A 12,575-nucleotide genomic window follows, 5' to 3' on the forward strand; every position below is an offset into this window, starting at 1 on the left:
GCTCAGGAGGCAGAGGCAGGCTGATCTCTTGAGTTCAAGACAGCTTGGTCTTCAGGGCGAGTTTCCGGACAGCCAGGGCTTCACGATAAAGCCCTTTCTCGAAAAATAAAAAGATAATTATATTAAAAAAAAAGTCAGGCTGGAGAGATGGCTCAGCGGTTAAGAAGACCACTAACTGCTCTTCCAGAGGTCCTGAGTTCAAGTCCCAGCAACCACATGGTGGCTCACTACCATCTATAAGGGGATCTGATGCCCTCTTCTGGCCTGCAGATCAGAGCACTCATACATTAAGTAAAAAAAAAAAAAGAAAAAGAAGGAAAAAAAAGGACAGTGTTCCTCAGTCTACCTAGTGCGACTCTTTAATACAGTTCCTCATGTGGTGACCCCCCCAACAAAAATTTATTTTCGTTGTCACTTCATAACTAATTTTGCTACTCTTATGAATCATAATCTAAATATCTGAGTTTTCCGATGGTTTTAGGCAACCCCTGTGAGAGGGTAGAGTGACTGCCAGATTAAGAACTCCCAGGTGAAGAACCGCTGGTCTAGGAACTTGGAAGGCTGGAAAGAGAAGAATAAAACAAGATCAAAGCATATTTAAATAAAGCCCTTTGATTGCCGGGAAGTAATCACTGGGCCTTCGGGGAAAGCCAACTTGTTGGTGTCCTACTGCGCATGTGTAATGCTCTCCCCTTGTCGCCCCCCTCCCAGTTCAGAACGAGGCTGTTAAAAAAATAAAAGTTAACATGATGGGCGTTCCGTGAGCCTGCCTCCTCCGGGTCCCTGCGCTTGCGGTCTGATGTTTGCTGAGGCCAGTCCCTTGGTCCACTACGTCAGTTCCTGTTTGTGGCTGGAAAAGGCGGTATTTCCGGCCAGCAGGTGGGAGGGGGCTGTGAGCGGGGACTGGGGGGAGGGGGCGGGGGGGCCGCACTGCGCGAGCCGTTGGGCCTGACTCCGAGAAGGCGTCGCCGCCGCCACACTGCCGCCGTCGCTGCCGCCAGTTCATAAATACGGAGCGGGAACGAGCTCAGCGTGGCGATGGGCGGGGGTAGAGCCCGGCCGGAGAGGCTGGGCGGCCGCCGGTGACAGGTGAGTACGCCAGCGCGTGTCCCCAAGCGCCCTCCCCTCCGCGATGGTCGCGTCCCGGCCCCCCGTGGGGCCTCGCTGGGCCGTACCACCCGTGCCCGCCTGGCGGGGACCACGGACCTAGAGGTTCACCCCCCCTCTTCCGAACAGAGTGGGGGCGCCTGCTGCGGGGCTGGGGGGACAAACCCAGAGGGACGCGGGGCGGGTGCCGTGGTCCATACCACTGCGGCGGCGGGGGGAGCTCTCTCTGAGTGTGCGGGCCGGGGGCTGCCCTCGGGGGACATCGGGGAGACAGCTCCTTCTCCGTGGTGCCAGCCTGTCCAGCTTTTGAGGCGCGCACCGTGTCAAGTGCCGCTTGGGTGCTTCGGGAGCCGTTCCTATAGTGCACTTAGTGGGATGGGAGCTTCTGGAGAGGGGTCTACCCAGGGTGGCCGTGTTGGGGCAGTCAGGGTAGTGCCACCTAGGCACGAGAGAGCAGTCTTTGTACTTAGAGGAGAGCGGGGTCGGGTGGAGGGCTGTGATGTTTATCATCTTTGAAGCACAGGGTGCTGGGAGGCCCGAGTGAGTGTTAAGGGGCGTACTTTTTGGGGTGTGATACTGAGTGGGCGAGGAGCGCTTTTCTCTTCCTGTAATATGCAGGGGTGGGCGTTTACACCCAGCTCACCCTTTCTTGAACTTATTAACGACTTTGGGGAAAACGGGATCGTTACTGGGCTGGTTTTTTATCACAGGGTTGTCCACTCACCACTCCAGAACCCTCTGAGATTATTTCTCTTTAAGGTGTGGGACATCCTTTGGCAAGTTCTTTGCTTCCGGGGGCGGAGATGTGTTTTAGAAGTCACTGAAGTTTTCTGATCTCTAGTCTGGCTCCCAATTAGGAAAGGGAGGGGCTGTCGGGCTTGGATAAGGAGAAGTTCCTCTGGACCCGCTTGTCACCTTTTGGGCGGAAGGTGTGTTTTAAGGGACAGCTCTCTAGAGCGAAGTGAGGGGGGACATCTTTATTCTCAGAATTTGGGGGCTCCTGTTTCTCTCATTTGGAGAACTTTTGGGAACTGGTGACAGGCCTCTCCCTCTGGTAGAAAACCATAGGTTCAGGTCAGGCTGATTTTTTTTAGCCTGTTTACTATTCCTCCTAAGAGATGCAGGTGAGAGAGTTCAGGTACTGCCTGCTGTCGTGGACTTGGACGTGAAGGGGCCTATACCAGCCCAGCTCAGGGTTCTCCATCCCTGGCCACGTGGCTGCTTGTGCCTCCCTGCTACCAGCTCAATCTAGAGTCCTGTTTCCCCTCCTACCAGTTGAGTAATAACAGCTTGGAGAGGTTGAGCGCTGTTTTCCCAGCTGCCCTCTCTGCAGAGGTCAAAGGTACAGAGTAGCTTGCACTGACCTAGGGTTTGGGACTGTTTTAGGTTCCTCACAGACCTAGTTTCTTATTGTGGTCCCTAAGCAGGGAGCCCCAGAAGCGTGTGGCCAGTGTCCTTGCTCCTTAGGCTGCCTGGTGATCTTGGCTTGCCCTGTAACCTTTGTCCTAGGTCTAAATTTCCTGGAGGATTGGCTGCAGTCCCTGATTGACCTAGCTGACCAGTCTGGTGATATGGTCAAGGGGACAGACAGTAGCCATTGATCTACAGCGTTGGTGTCTGTGCTGACTGGCTTCCCAGGGAGAAAGGTGCAGGCAGTGGGTGTCCTCTAGGGTTTTTCTCCACCAGGGATGTGCTGCTCTACCTCTCCAAGGAGCTTGTAGAAGATTTGCCTGGTGGAGCTAACAGGATCTATAAAAGTAATGACTGTGAAATTGATAGCTGACCTTCCCTCAATGCATTCAGTGTGCCACACACTGTAGAGGATGCCTTGTATTCTAGAGTAGCAGACTCTTGTCATGCTGTCCTTTTTAGTTGAGGAAACCGAGTCACAGGGCTCCACCATTTCAAGTGATAGTGGGTAGCATGTGCTATTGAGTATTCCCATCATGCTAGGGATGTGATAGGTCTTTTGCACATGGATGGCTTCATGTAAGTTTCAAATACTATAAGTTGTGTGCCTATTGTTCTGGCTAGCAGGCGAGCCATCGGTGGGGTGGTGAGAGCGGCTATGGACCCCAGTTAGAGGCAGGGTGAGGATGGGCTCTTTGGGCTGTGCGATTGGGGTTAGAGTGTTCACCTACATGCAGTAGACTCCGAAAGGCGCCCAGCTTCAGCTGCTGTGAAGAGCCAGTGACTTAACCCATCAATAGAAAGCTTCTACCATGGTGCCAAGCCATGGGCGTCTCCACGGACACTCAGAACCTGCCATAGGACCGAGGCACCGCCTTATCCATCCCCTGCTTTCGCTTCTGTTAGGTATCTAGGGATCCTACTCTGTCCAGTCTCCATCCAGACATTCAATGTCCTGGTTCCCAGCTTCTGTAAAGAGTTATGTTGGGCTGACAAGATGGCTCAGGGGGAAAGACATTTGCTATACAGGCCTTGCAACCTGTGTTCAATTCTCAGAACCCACATAAGGGTGGAAGGCGAGAACCAGCTCCACGGTTGTCCTCTGTCCTACACATGCATGTTATAGCATGTCCCCAACTATGTACATGTACATGCACAATAATAAATACAGTTTTCAAAAAGGCTATAGTGCAGTACTAAGCACTGAGTGCAAGTCCAGCCTTCCAGGTGCTAGCTGTGTAGCTCTGAGTGGGCACTCTGGCCTTCTTGAAGCCTTATCTGAGTTCAGGGAGGATAACGCCTTCCTTAGGTAGCAGCAGGGACTCCTAGATACGGCAGCCTCTTCTGTGGCTGGCACAGGTGGTAGGCAGGTGTGTGCTCAGTGTGGCCTAGCAAATTGTAACTCATCCACTGCTGCTGGGACTCTGCCCTAGCCAGTTTGTAGTGGTTTGTCAGAAGACATCAGGAGGAAAGCGGGGCTGACATTAGCCACTTTCCCAAATTTCGGGACAAGGTGGCACACAGTAAAGTAAGCTAACAAGTGCCCCTCGGCACAAACTGTAGATCCTTCCCACGTGCCAGAGTTGGTTCCTGCCTTTGTCTTGTGTGCTTTTTCTAAATCCCTGCCACGGTCATGGAGTGGTGGGAAGGCTGGGAGTGGGCGGGGTGTTGCATCAGGTGAAGACACCAGGGTACTGACAGAGTCCCAATTCTGTCCAATGTTGTACAGCATGTCTTTAATCGCAGCACTGAGGAGACAGATGCTGGTGGGTCTCTGTGGGTTCCAGGTCAGTCTGGTGTACATAGTATGTTCCAGATTAACCAGGACTACATAGTAACACCCTGTTTACAAAACAGAAGTCCTTTATGGAGCTGAAGGAGACCAACAGGAGGGTAAGCAAGGAATGGGTTAGCTGCGAGGTGGTGAATTTGGGTGAGGCCCTGGGACCATCAGGAGCTTCTTTGCATGGGAGCAGCAGGGAGACCCCTGTGTGGGGGTGGGGGGAGGATGAGCTCGATGAGGTGTAGGGATGTCCCACAGGGAGAGGCCTGCGAGAGTGGGTGAGTGCTGGTGGCCAGGGGATGGGGCGTGTGCCGCTTCCTCAGCCTGGAAAAGAGTGTGGAGTCTGAGGATTTACTCTGTTGGGTGGTAACTCTGGCCTTGGAGGTTTTCAAGCTTCTGCCTAGGGCCAGGCACTGTTTCACAGGCCTCCCACTTCCCCCTCGAGAGAATAACTGCTTTGGTGGAGACCCACTGGTTGCCTCCCTTTTCTGTGGTTTCACGCTGTGTTCCCCAGGGCCATGGCTGGTACATGGAGGGATTGAGGTGGGGACTCAATGGGTTGACTTGTCTCTACATCTCCAGCTAGCCTAGCCAGCTACTGTTGCTAAGTAACAGTATGAATGGCTGTCACATGGACAGGAAGGGTCCTTGCCACAGGCTGCCTACTGCTTCTCCAGTTGGCTCCAAAGTTGGAAGGAACGGGGTCTTGGGCCTTCCCTTCTAGTGAGGGTGAGGACCAGTTTGTAGTGTGACAGCATAGCAGGTCAAGGTTGGTGTTACCAGGGCAAGATACATTGAGATTAGGGGAAAGGGTCATGATGACACTATTTGGTTTTGATCAGATGGTCAAGGAGGGTCTTCCTTAATAAGATAGACATGGGGGCTCAGCCTAGAGGACCACGATGGAGTCATGACAAGCCTGGGGTGAAAACCTTGAGGATGGAAGGAATTGGCTCTGGCTGTCCCCTAATGCCCCTGGAAGCCCCTGTACCTGTGTTAGGCCCTCAAGTGGAAGGGGATCGGATGCCATGTTTGTGTGGTTTGACTCCAGGGGTCCCCTCAGCACAAAGGTGCTTAGTGGCCTAGATGAGATGAGGATGTCTTTTAGTCTGACCTATGAGCCTTATCCCTAAGGCTTGGTGCATAGTCAGGCACCCTGGTGTGTGTGTTTCCAAGGCTTGATCTGGAGAGAGTGAACCTCTTGGGGGGCCTACACAGATCCCAGGGATGGGGGTGGGAAGAGGCATCTTCTGTGGTTGATCTCAGTCAGGCCTCAGGAGAACGCAGGACTGCCCTTCTGTGGGCCTCTCTAGCTTCCCAGAGCTATGTGCAAGGCCCTCAGCCACTGGGCCTCCGGGCTGCATGGTGGGGTGGTTCTGTGGCAGACTCTTATGGACAGCCAGCCAAGCAGTGAGAGGCCCAGCCCGGGGAGACAGCCTAGGAGCAGGACCAAGAGGGAGGGAGGGAGGACTGCAGGGTGGGATCAGCCTGGTCCTGTGGGGCAGGACCCACTGCCAGCTCGGCAGCTCGGCACCCACAGCGGGGCCTGTGCCCTGGGCGGGCTGTGCAAGAACAGCGAGCTGGCCGAGGAGAGCCTCCATGCCCGAAGTCCTTTCGGCAAGTTCCTGGAGCACAGCTGCCAAGCGGGGAAGCTCAGCTACAGATGTTGTTTCTGAGGGTGAGGCCAGAAATCCAAGCCTTTCTCCATGTGCCACCTCGATGGCCTTCCTGCATGCAGTGGGGCGGCTGCCACTGCTCACCTCTTCCCAGAATTAGGACTCTTCCTCCTCGGCCAGTGATTAAACCTGGGGTGGCTGAGAGAGAGCCCTGGTTTTAGCAGTTTGAGGTTGCTGTGGAGCCCTGAGCATCTGGGTTCATTCTCTGAGGTGAAGTTTGTTCAGTTAAACTTGGAAGTTTTCCTGCAGGGTCATGGGAGGCTTCAGGAAGCTAGTGGATAAGAAAGCAGCAGCCTGTTGAGAAGGTACTTGATTGATTGGGTTCTTGCTGCTGTGGTTCCTGGCACCAGAGAGCAGAGAAGGCTTCTCGAGTGGGTAACCTGTGCTTGTGGACTGGAGGAGTAGGTTCAGGGTGGAAGTTTTGGGAGCCCGAGGCCCGATGAGCTATGGTGCCGGCTTACATTGTACTCCTGTGTGTGCCCTGTGCACTAGCACTGTACCCATGCATGGCATCCTGGGGTGTGGGAAGGGCTCTTCATTCCAGTTAGTAGGTGAGACACCAAGGCACACAGTGATGCTTTGCTTATTTGGGTGTGTGCGGTGCTTCCACTTGAGTTTATTGGTGAACATGCCCATGCCAGGGCTTTTGTAACTTGCCACCTTACTACCTTGAGACAAGATCTCACTGAACCTGAGACTCGCTGTTTGAGCTAAGCTAGCTGCTCAGTGAGCCCTGGAGCACAGCTTGTCCCTACCCTTCAATGCTGGGGTTGCAAACTTAAAATTTTAGGTGAGTGTTTTGCTTACATATCTGTGTACTGTATGTATGCCTGGTGCCTTTGGAGGCCAGAAAAAGGGGTCGGATCACCTGGAACTAGAGTCACAAATGGTTGTGAATGGCTCTGTGGGTGCTGGGAGCCTTTGCAAGAGCAACTAACACTCTTAACTGCCGAGCCATCTCTGCAGCCCTCTACGTGGCTCTGTAGTGGCTGGGGATTCAAACCCTGGCTCTTGTGCTTGCAGAGCAAGTGCTTCCGCCCTCTGAGCATTTTCTCAGCCCTGACTTTTGAGACAGGACTGTAGTGTAGCTCGAGCTATCTGAAACTCATCGTCCTCTTACCTCAGCCTTCCCAGTGCTGAGGGTACAGGCATAGACCATCGTGCCTAGCTATGTGAGGATTTTGTTTGTTTCGTTCTGAGATAGGAGTTGCCTCTATAGCCTTGGCTGGTCATGAACTTTTGCTGATGGACCTGTCTCTTTCTTCCAAATTTTGATGTCACAGGTATATATCATCATACCTGTAGAAACAATAAAAACAAGCTTGATCTGTCTGTCTGTCTGTCTATCTATCTAACTATGGCAGGCCTGGAACTTACTCAGTAGACTAAGCTGGTCTCTGACTCACAGAGACCCACCTGCCTTTGCCTTCTGAGTCTGAGTGCTGGGATTAAAGATGTGTACTACAGTGCCTGGTTGGCTTGTTTTTTGTTTGTTTGTTTTGTTTTGTTTTGTTTTTCGAGACAGGGTTTCTCTGTGTAGCCCTGGCTGTTCCTGTTCTGGAACTCACTCCGTAGACCAGGCTGGCCTCGAATTCAGAAATCTGCCTGCCTCTGCCTCCCAAGTGCTGGGATTAAAGGCGTGCGCCACCACGCCCGGCTTGGCTTGTTTTTATATTCCACTATCTCAGTAAATTTTTATTGAGCCCTCCCTATGCAGTGTTCTTGTTCCTGGGATAGCTCCTAGTCTAAGCACACTAATGCAAGTGGCCTGGGAAGGGGACTGGTGTCGGCGGGAAGCTTCCGAGGAGAAAGCAGGTAGTCTGTAATGAGAAGTCAGGAGGGGTGGTCTGGGCAAGGCTGGGAGGTCGAGCTCTGCAGAGCGGCTAGGATGGTTGGAGCTGAGGGAGTAGTCAAGGATACAAGGCAAGAACTTGGAAGTGAAGCATCAGGTCTTCATGCCTCCAGAGTAAGACCAGGGAAGCAGGTAGGTTGGCTATATGAGGAGAGGCTGCATGGGGCCTGAATGGGTGGGAGATGGGTAGGCACAGACCATAATCTGCCTTATAAATGGGCTCTGTTAGGGCCCAGCTCTTCAAATTGGGGTCCAGAGGCCTTGGTGGGTGGGGCGTCTCTGTTCTTCAGCTAGTGCATTTTCATTTAGATGGTATTTTATTTTACAAAACTTAGTGGTGGCACATGCCTTCAATCCCAGCGCTAGGGACCCAGAGACAGGAGCATCTCTGTGAGTTCAAGGCCAGCCTGGTCTACACAGTTCCAGGAGAGCTGAGGCTATTATACAGAGTAACCCTGTCTCAAGAAAGAAAAAGAAAGAAAGAGAGAGAAAAAACTTAATATTGGCACGCTGTGAATCTTCTTTATGGTTTCATCCCAACCCCAGTCACTGTGTTAATAAGCCACTTCCCTGGCCCTTACTAGTCTGGCCCTGGATTTGACAGTTGGGCTTTGTGCGAAGCTGCCATCTTCCCCAGGCTTGTCACATCCCCAGGTAATCATACCTCATTAAGAATGCCCTGCCAGCACAGGCATGTAAAAAAATCGGACTCTGTCTCTTTTAAGACAGGGTCTCACTAAACAGGCGTGGCTAGCCTAAAACCCCCTGAGTAGACTAGGCTGGCCTTGAACTCAGAGATTCCCCTGCTCCAGTCTCCTGACTGCTACCATACCCTGTCTAAAAAATTGTCTTTGTGGTAACATAAGCACATTCTTAGTCCTATTAGTACTCAATCCAAGCTTACAGATAAGGGAGCAGATGTCCAGAAGAGCCACAGGTAGCCCTGGAAGGTACAAAAAGATTCTGTGCTCACCGAGGCCTCCACCTAATGCCTGTGGCCTGGGAGGAATGGGTATAGATGGGGCTTACTCAGGTGCCATGATGCCTTCTTGGCCAGAGAGCTCCCTGCCCACTGTCCTCCTCCATCAGACTCCAGGTGTTACATGCCAAGGGTCTCTGGGGCTGCACATGCAGCATTAGAGCTGCTGGTTATGTGCTCTGTTTGTATGCTAAGCAATGACAGTTAAAGAGAAGGGAAAGTGTGGCTCTGCAGGACCCTAGATCAGTGTTCAGTATCTACACTTCTGACAGTGCAAAAGTTGGGTTGGCTTGTTCTCCTTTAAGGACAGATGTGTTCTGCACTGGTTCAGGGCATTGTCCTGTGTGATTTGTGTTCCCAGTTTAGGCTCCAGCTTTAGCCTGCTTATCTGCATAATGGGGAAGGTGGCACCGAGTCCTGCCCCAAATAACTTGCAATGGGAAAGCAAGCCCCTCCTCGTCTGTTCCTGGGTACCTTCTGAGCACCAGCCTTGCTTAGAGCACAGATGGAGACCAGGGAAGGAGTGATGACTGTGAAGTGGTCAGCCTGTCAGAGGCCTGCTCTGAGTACGCATGCGCATGTGTGCATATGAGTGCTGATCTCTGCAGGGTGTCTGAGACAGTAGTGGCCTTGGTATGGCAGAGAGAGCAATGTGAGAAGAGTGATGGCTCAGTCTTGGGAGCAAAGGCAGAGGGAGTTGCAGGCTTATGTCCAATGGCAGAAGTTTAGTCTCTTCGGCTGTATGTATTTTAGCTGTCTAGATGTTGGGCACTCTACTTCCCATCTTGACTTCTTTTGTATCAGATATGGTTCCTGTGGTCCCTAAGTGAGGTACGTGGTGTGAACGTTGGGACGAGTAGAAAGGAAAGCTGTGATACACCCTCCCACTGGGGCCTGCACTCCTGCACTAGAGGCACAGTGTGCAGGCTCTCACCTTGCCGTTTTAGGCCACAGGTCTCCATCTCTTTCCCAGAGAGAACCAAAGCCTTCAGAGATGCTGGGTCTGGCTCACTGGGACCTTTCTCACTTCGGGGCCTCAGGTTCTGCCAGCAGTGCTCTTCCAGCTTTCCATGTGGCTTGTCTGGTTCACATTTTTGCTCAGATGTTACCACCTCCGTGAGCCTTTCTGTGACCTCTCCTTGGTCTTATGTATACTGCCTTTCTCCATGATTTTAGACACCTTGAATGTGCTATATAATTTACCTGTTTATTTTGCCTTCTCCTCCCACAGCAGGGGTTCTGTTTGGTCACAGAGAAATCCTTAGTGCCAGTGCTGGCACAGTGGACAGCATATTTAGGGGTCCAGTGAATGTGGAATTGTTAGCCCTCCTGGGATTATTTAAAGTTCTAGGTCTGGCCCTGTGATGGGTAGTGCTTAGGGCTGGTAACAGTGGGGACCAGGGTAGATTCTGTCCCTACCTTGTGTGGATCCTGGGCCAGCAGAGGCCACATTGCCAGAGGCAAGTAGAGGTCTGTTTTCTGAGGGAGGGGCAGGCTGAGTGTCAAGTGTCCTTGTCTTGGGAGGAGACATGCAGGGAAGGTTTCCCTGAAGATGGAGGGCTGGGCTGAGAGTACAGTGAACAGCATCCTAGCTGGGAAAGCAGCGAGTACAAAGGTCCTGGAAGGGCAAGCTCCTCAAGGGACCCAGGCAAGAGAGGGTTTTATGTGTTGGTCTGGTGAGGCTGCAGTTCAGAGGCGGGTGTCGTTGACAGCCTGGGTAAGGGCCTTGAGCCTGTTCCCCGAGTGCCTGTCAGCTGTGCTTGGAGAAGCCCGCTGAGTGCAGCTGGTGTGCTTGGCTTGTGTGGAGAGCATGGTTGAGCAGACTGGAATACTTGACATGATTTCCGGGGGTTCAGTGAGGGAAGGTGTGTGTGTTGGGGGAGGTGGTAGAGAAGACAAGGAAATCTGTTCTGGGCTTATTCTTGTCCCAGTCTCTGGCAGCTGCCCACACCTTCATCCCGCCTTCAATCCTACCTACTTCAGGAGACAGATGGGTGGGTGGGGGATGTGTGCTGAAGAAGAAAGTTAAGTCTTTTAAAAGCCACCATTTTACCAAGGAGGTAGAGTAGGTAAAATTTTACATGTTCAGAAATACCCATTGTCTCCACCCACCAGAGGGAGTAATAATAACACCTGACCACTGCAGCTGCCACTTAGGAAGTGTTCAGCTTGGATCCCAAGGCCACCTTGAGTCCTGCACCTGGAGCTTTGTTAGCACGGCTCTGAGCCCTGTTTCTGTGCGTGTTATATTAAGTACCTGCCTTCTTGGGCACTGAAGCTCAGAACTGGAGATCTCTACTGACCCCGTATCTGATTTTCTAAAAGGCTGTCACTAAATTAAAGCCAGTTCGGACTTCTAAAGTAGTGAGACCTTGTTTTAAAAATGCACGAGAAGTACTATGTATAGCAATTTTTCTCTCCTTCCCCCTCTTTTTCCTTATGCTGGGATGAAGTCCAGGATGCCCATATGCTAGGCAAGCATGCTGCTGCTGAGCGGGGCCCCTTCACTCTCCTGGTGGTTTTTATTTTGAGACCGGTCTCAGTAAGTTCAAGACAGGCCTTGAACTCTCTGTAGCACAGGAAGGCCCTGAGCTGTGATCTTCTGGCCAAAGCCTTATGTGATCTGTGATTGTAGGCCTGTGGCACCAGGCCTAGATTTGACACAGTATTTCTGTGTGTATTGTGTGCATACACGAATGTGCCATGCTATGCACATGGAATTCAGAAGGTAACTTGTAGGAGTTGGTTTTCTCTGCCATGTAGGTCCTAGAAATTGAACTCAGGTTGCCCAGCCTGGTGGTGAGTGCCTTCGCCTACTAAACCATCTTAACCAAGAAATTCGTGCCTTTCTGGTGGCACCCACCCACAAGAGGATGGATAAACAAACTACTGAAAATGTCCAAATACAAAGTGCCGCGCGATGCTAGAGCATAGTAGTCAAAGGTCAGGAGACCCAGAAAAAAAAATGAAACAAGGAATGATTTTCAGGGCTGGCCAGCTGTACTTGCTGGTGAGGACCAATCTCTCTCCTGTGCAACTGTACTGAGGTGAGGGAAGAACTGAAGGCCGGAGTGGAAGGACACATGCACCCTCCCTCTGAGACAGGCCTCCTCCAGGGGAACAGCTGATAGTGTTCCCTTGTGACCACACACCTCTGTTTTACCCTTTGTGGTTTACTGCATTTGAAAAAGTGCCCTTCTCTGCACTCCATCATCTGGCGTCTCATGCCAGCCATACGAAGAATTCCGATTGGAGAGTTGAGATGGCGCAGGAGAGCCCAACTTGGGCCTCTGAGCTGCCAACGCAGTAGTCGCCCACTTGCCCAGAAAGGTGCTTGTTTCGGCTTCCCATCTAAGAGGGCCTGTCCAAGGCCAGGAGGACTCCAAAGCCCTGAGGACCTGGGTTTCAACCCCAGCTCTGCTGTGTCACGTGTGGTCAGCTTTGGGCAGGGAGGAGAGGCGACAGGAGATGGTCCCCCAAGGGCTCTAAGTACAGCTGGTGAGATTGATTCTGTTTAAGCAGTGGCTGAGAGCCAAGCATGGTTACAGACACCTGAAATCCCAGCATCTGGAAGGCTAAGGATGCCCTGAGGTTTGGGGCCAGCCTAGCCCACACTGTAAGGCTATTTAAAAAACATGCAGGAGTGCGCGCGTGCGCACACACACACACACACATGCAACAAAATGTTGCTGAGTGCATAGGTACCACACTAATCTTATGTATCACTCAGCAGCATTGTTTTTTGTTTGTTTGTTTGTTTGTTTATTT

The 12,575-nt window shown here is 52.1% G+C and overlaps 1 protein-coding gene across 2 annotated transcripts in view; it reads left to right on the forward strand.

The window, feature by feature from the left end:
* Positions 1-918: 918 nt before the first annotated feature.
* The window catches only part of Akt2 (AKT serine/threonine kinase 2), a 49,282-nt gene continuing 37,625 nt past the window's right edge, over positions 919-12,575 (forward strand). Inside the window, exon 1 of one of the 2 annotated variants that reach the window (XM_021191692.2) lies at positions 919-1,089. The gene's annotated coding sequence lies outside the window, so the exon portion shown is untranslated. The remainder of the gene's footprint in view (positions 1,090-12,575) is intronic. The other variant, XM_029539268.1, reaches the window with a different exon arrangement.

The sequence above is a fragment of the Mus pahari genome, chromosome 1, assembly GCF_900095145.1.
Source record: "Mus pahari chromosome 1, PAHARI_EIJ_v1.1, whole genome shotgun sequence".
Classification (NCBI taxonomy): domain Eukaryota; kingdom Metazoa; phylum Chordata; class Mammalia; order Rodentia; family Muridae; genus Mus; species Mus pahari.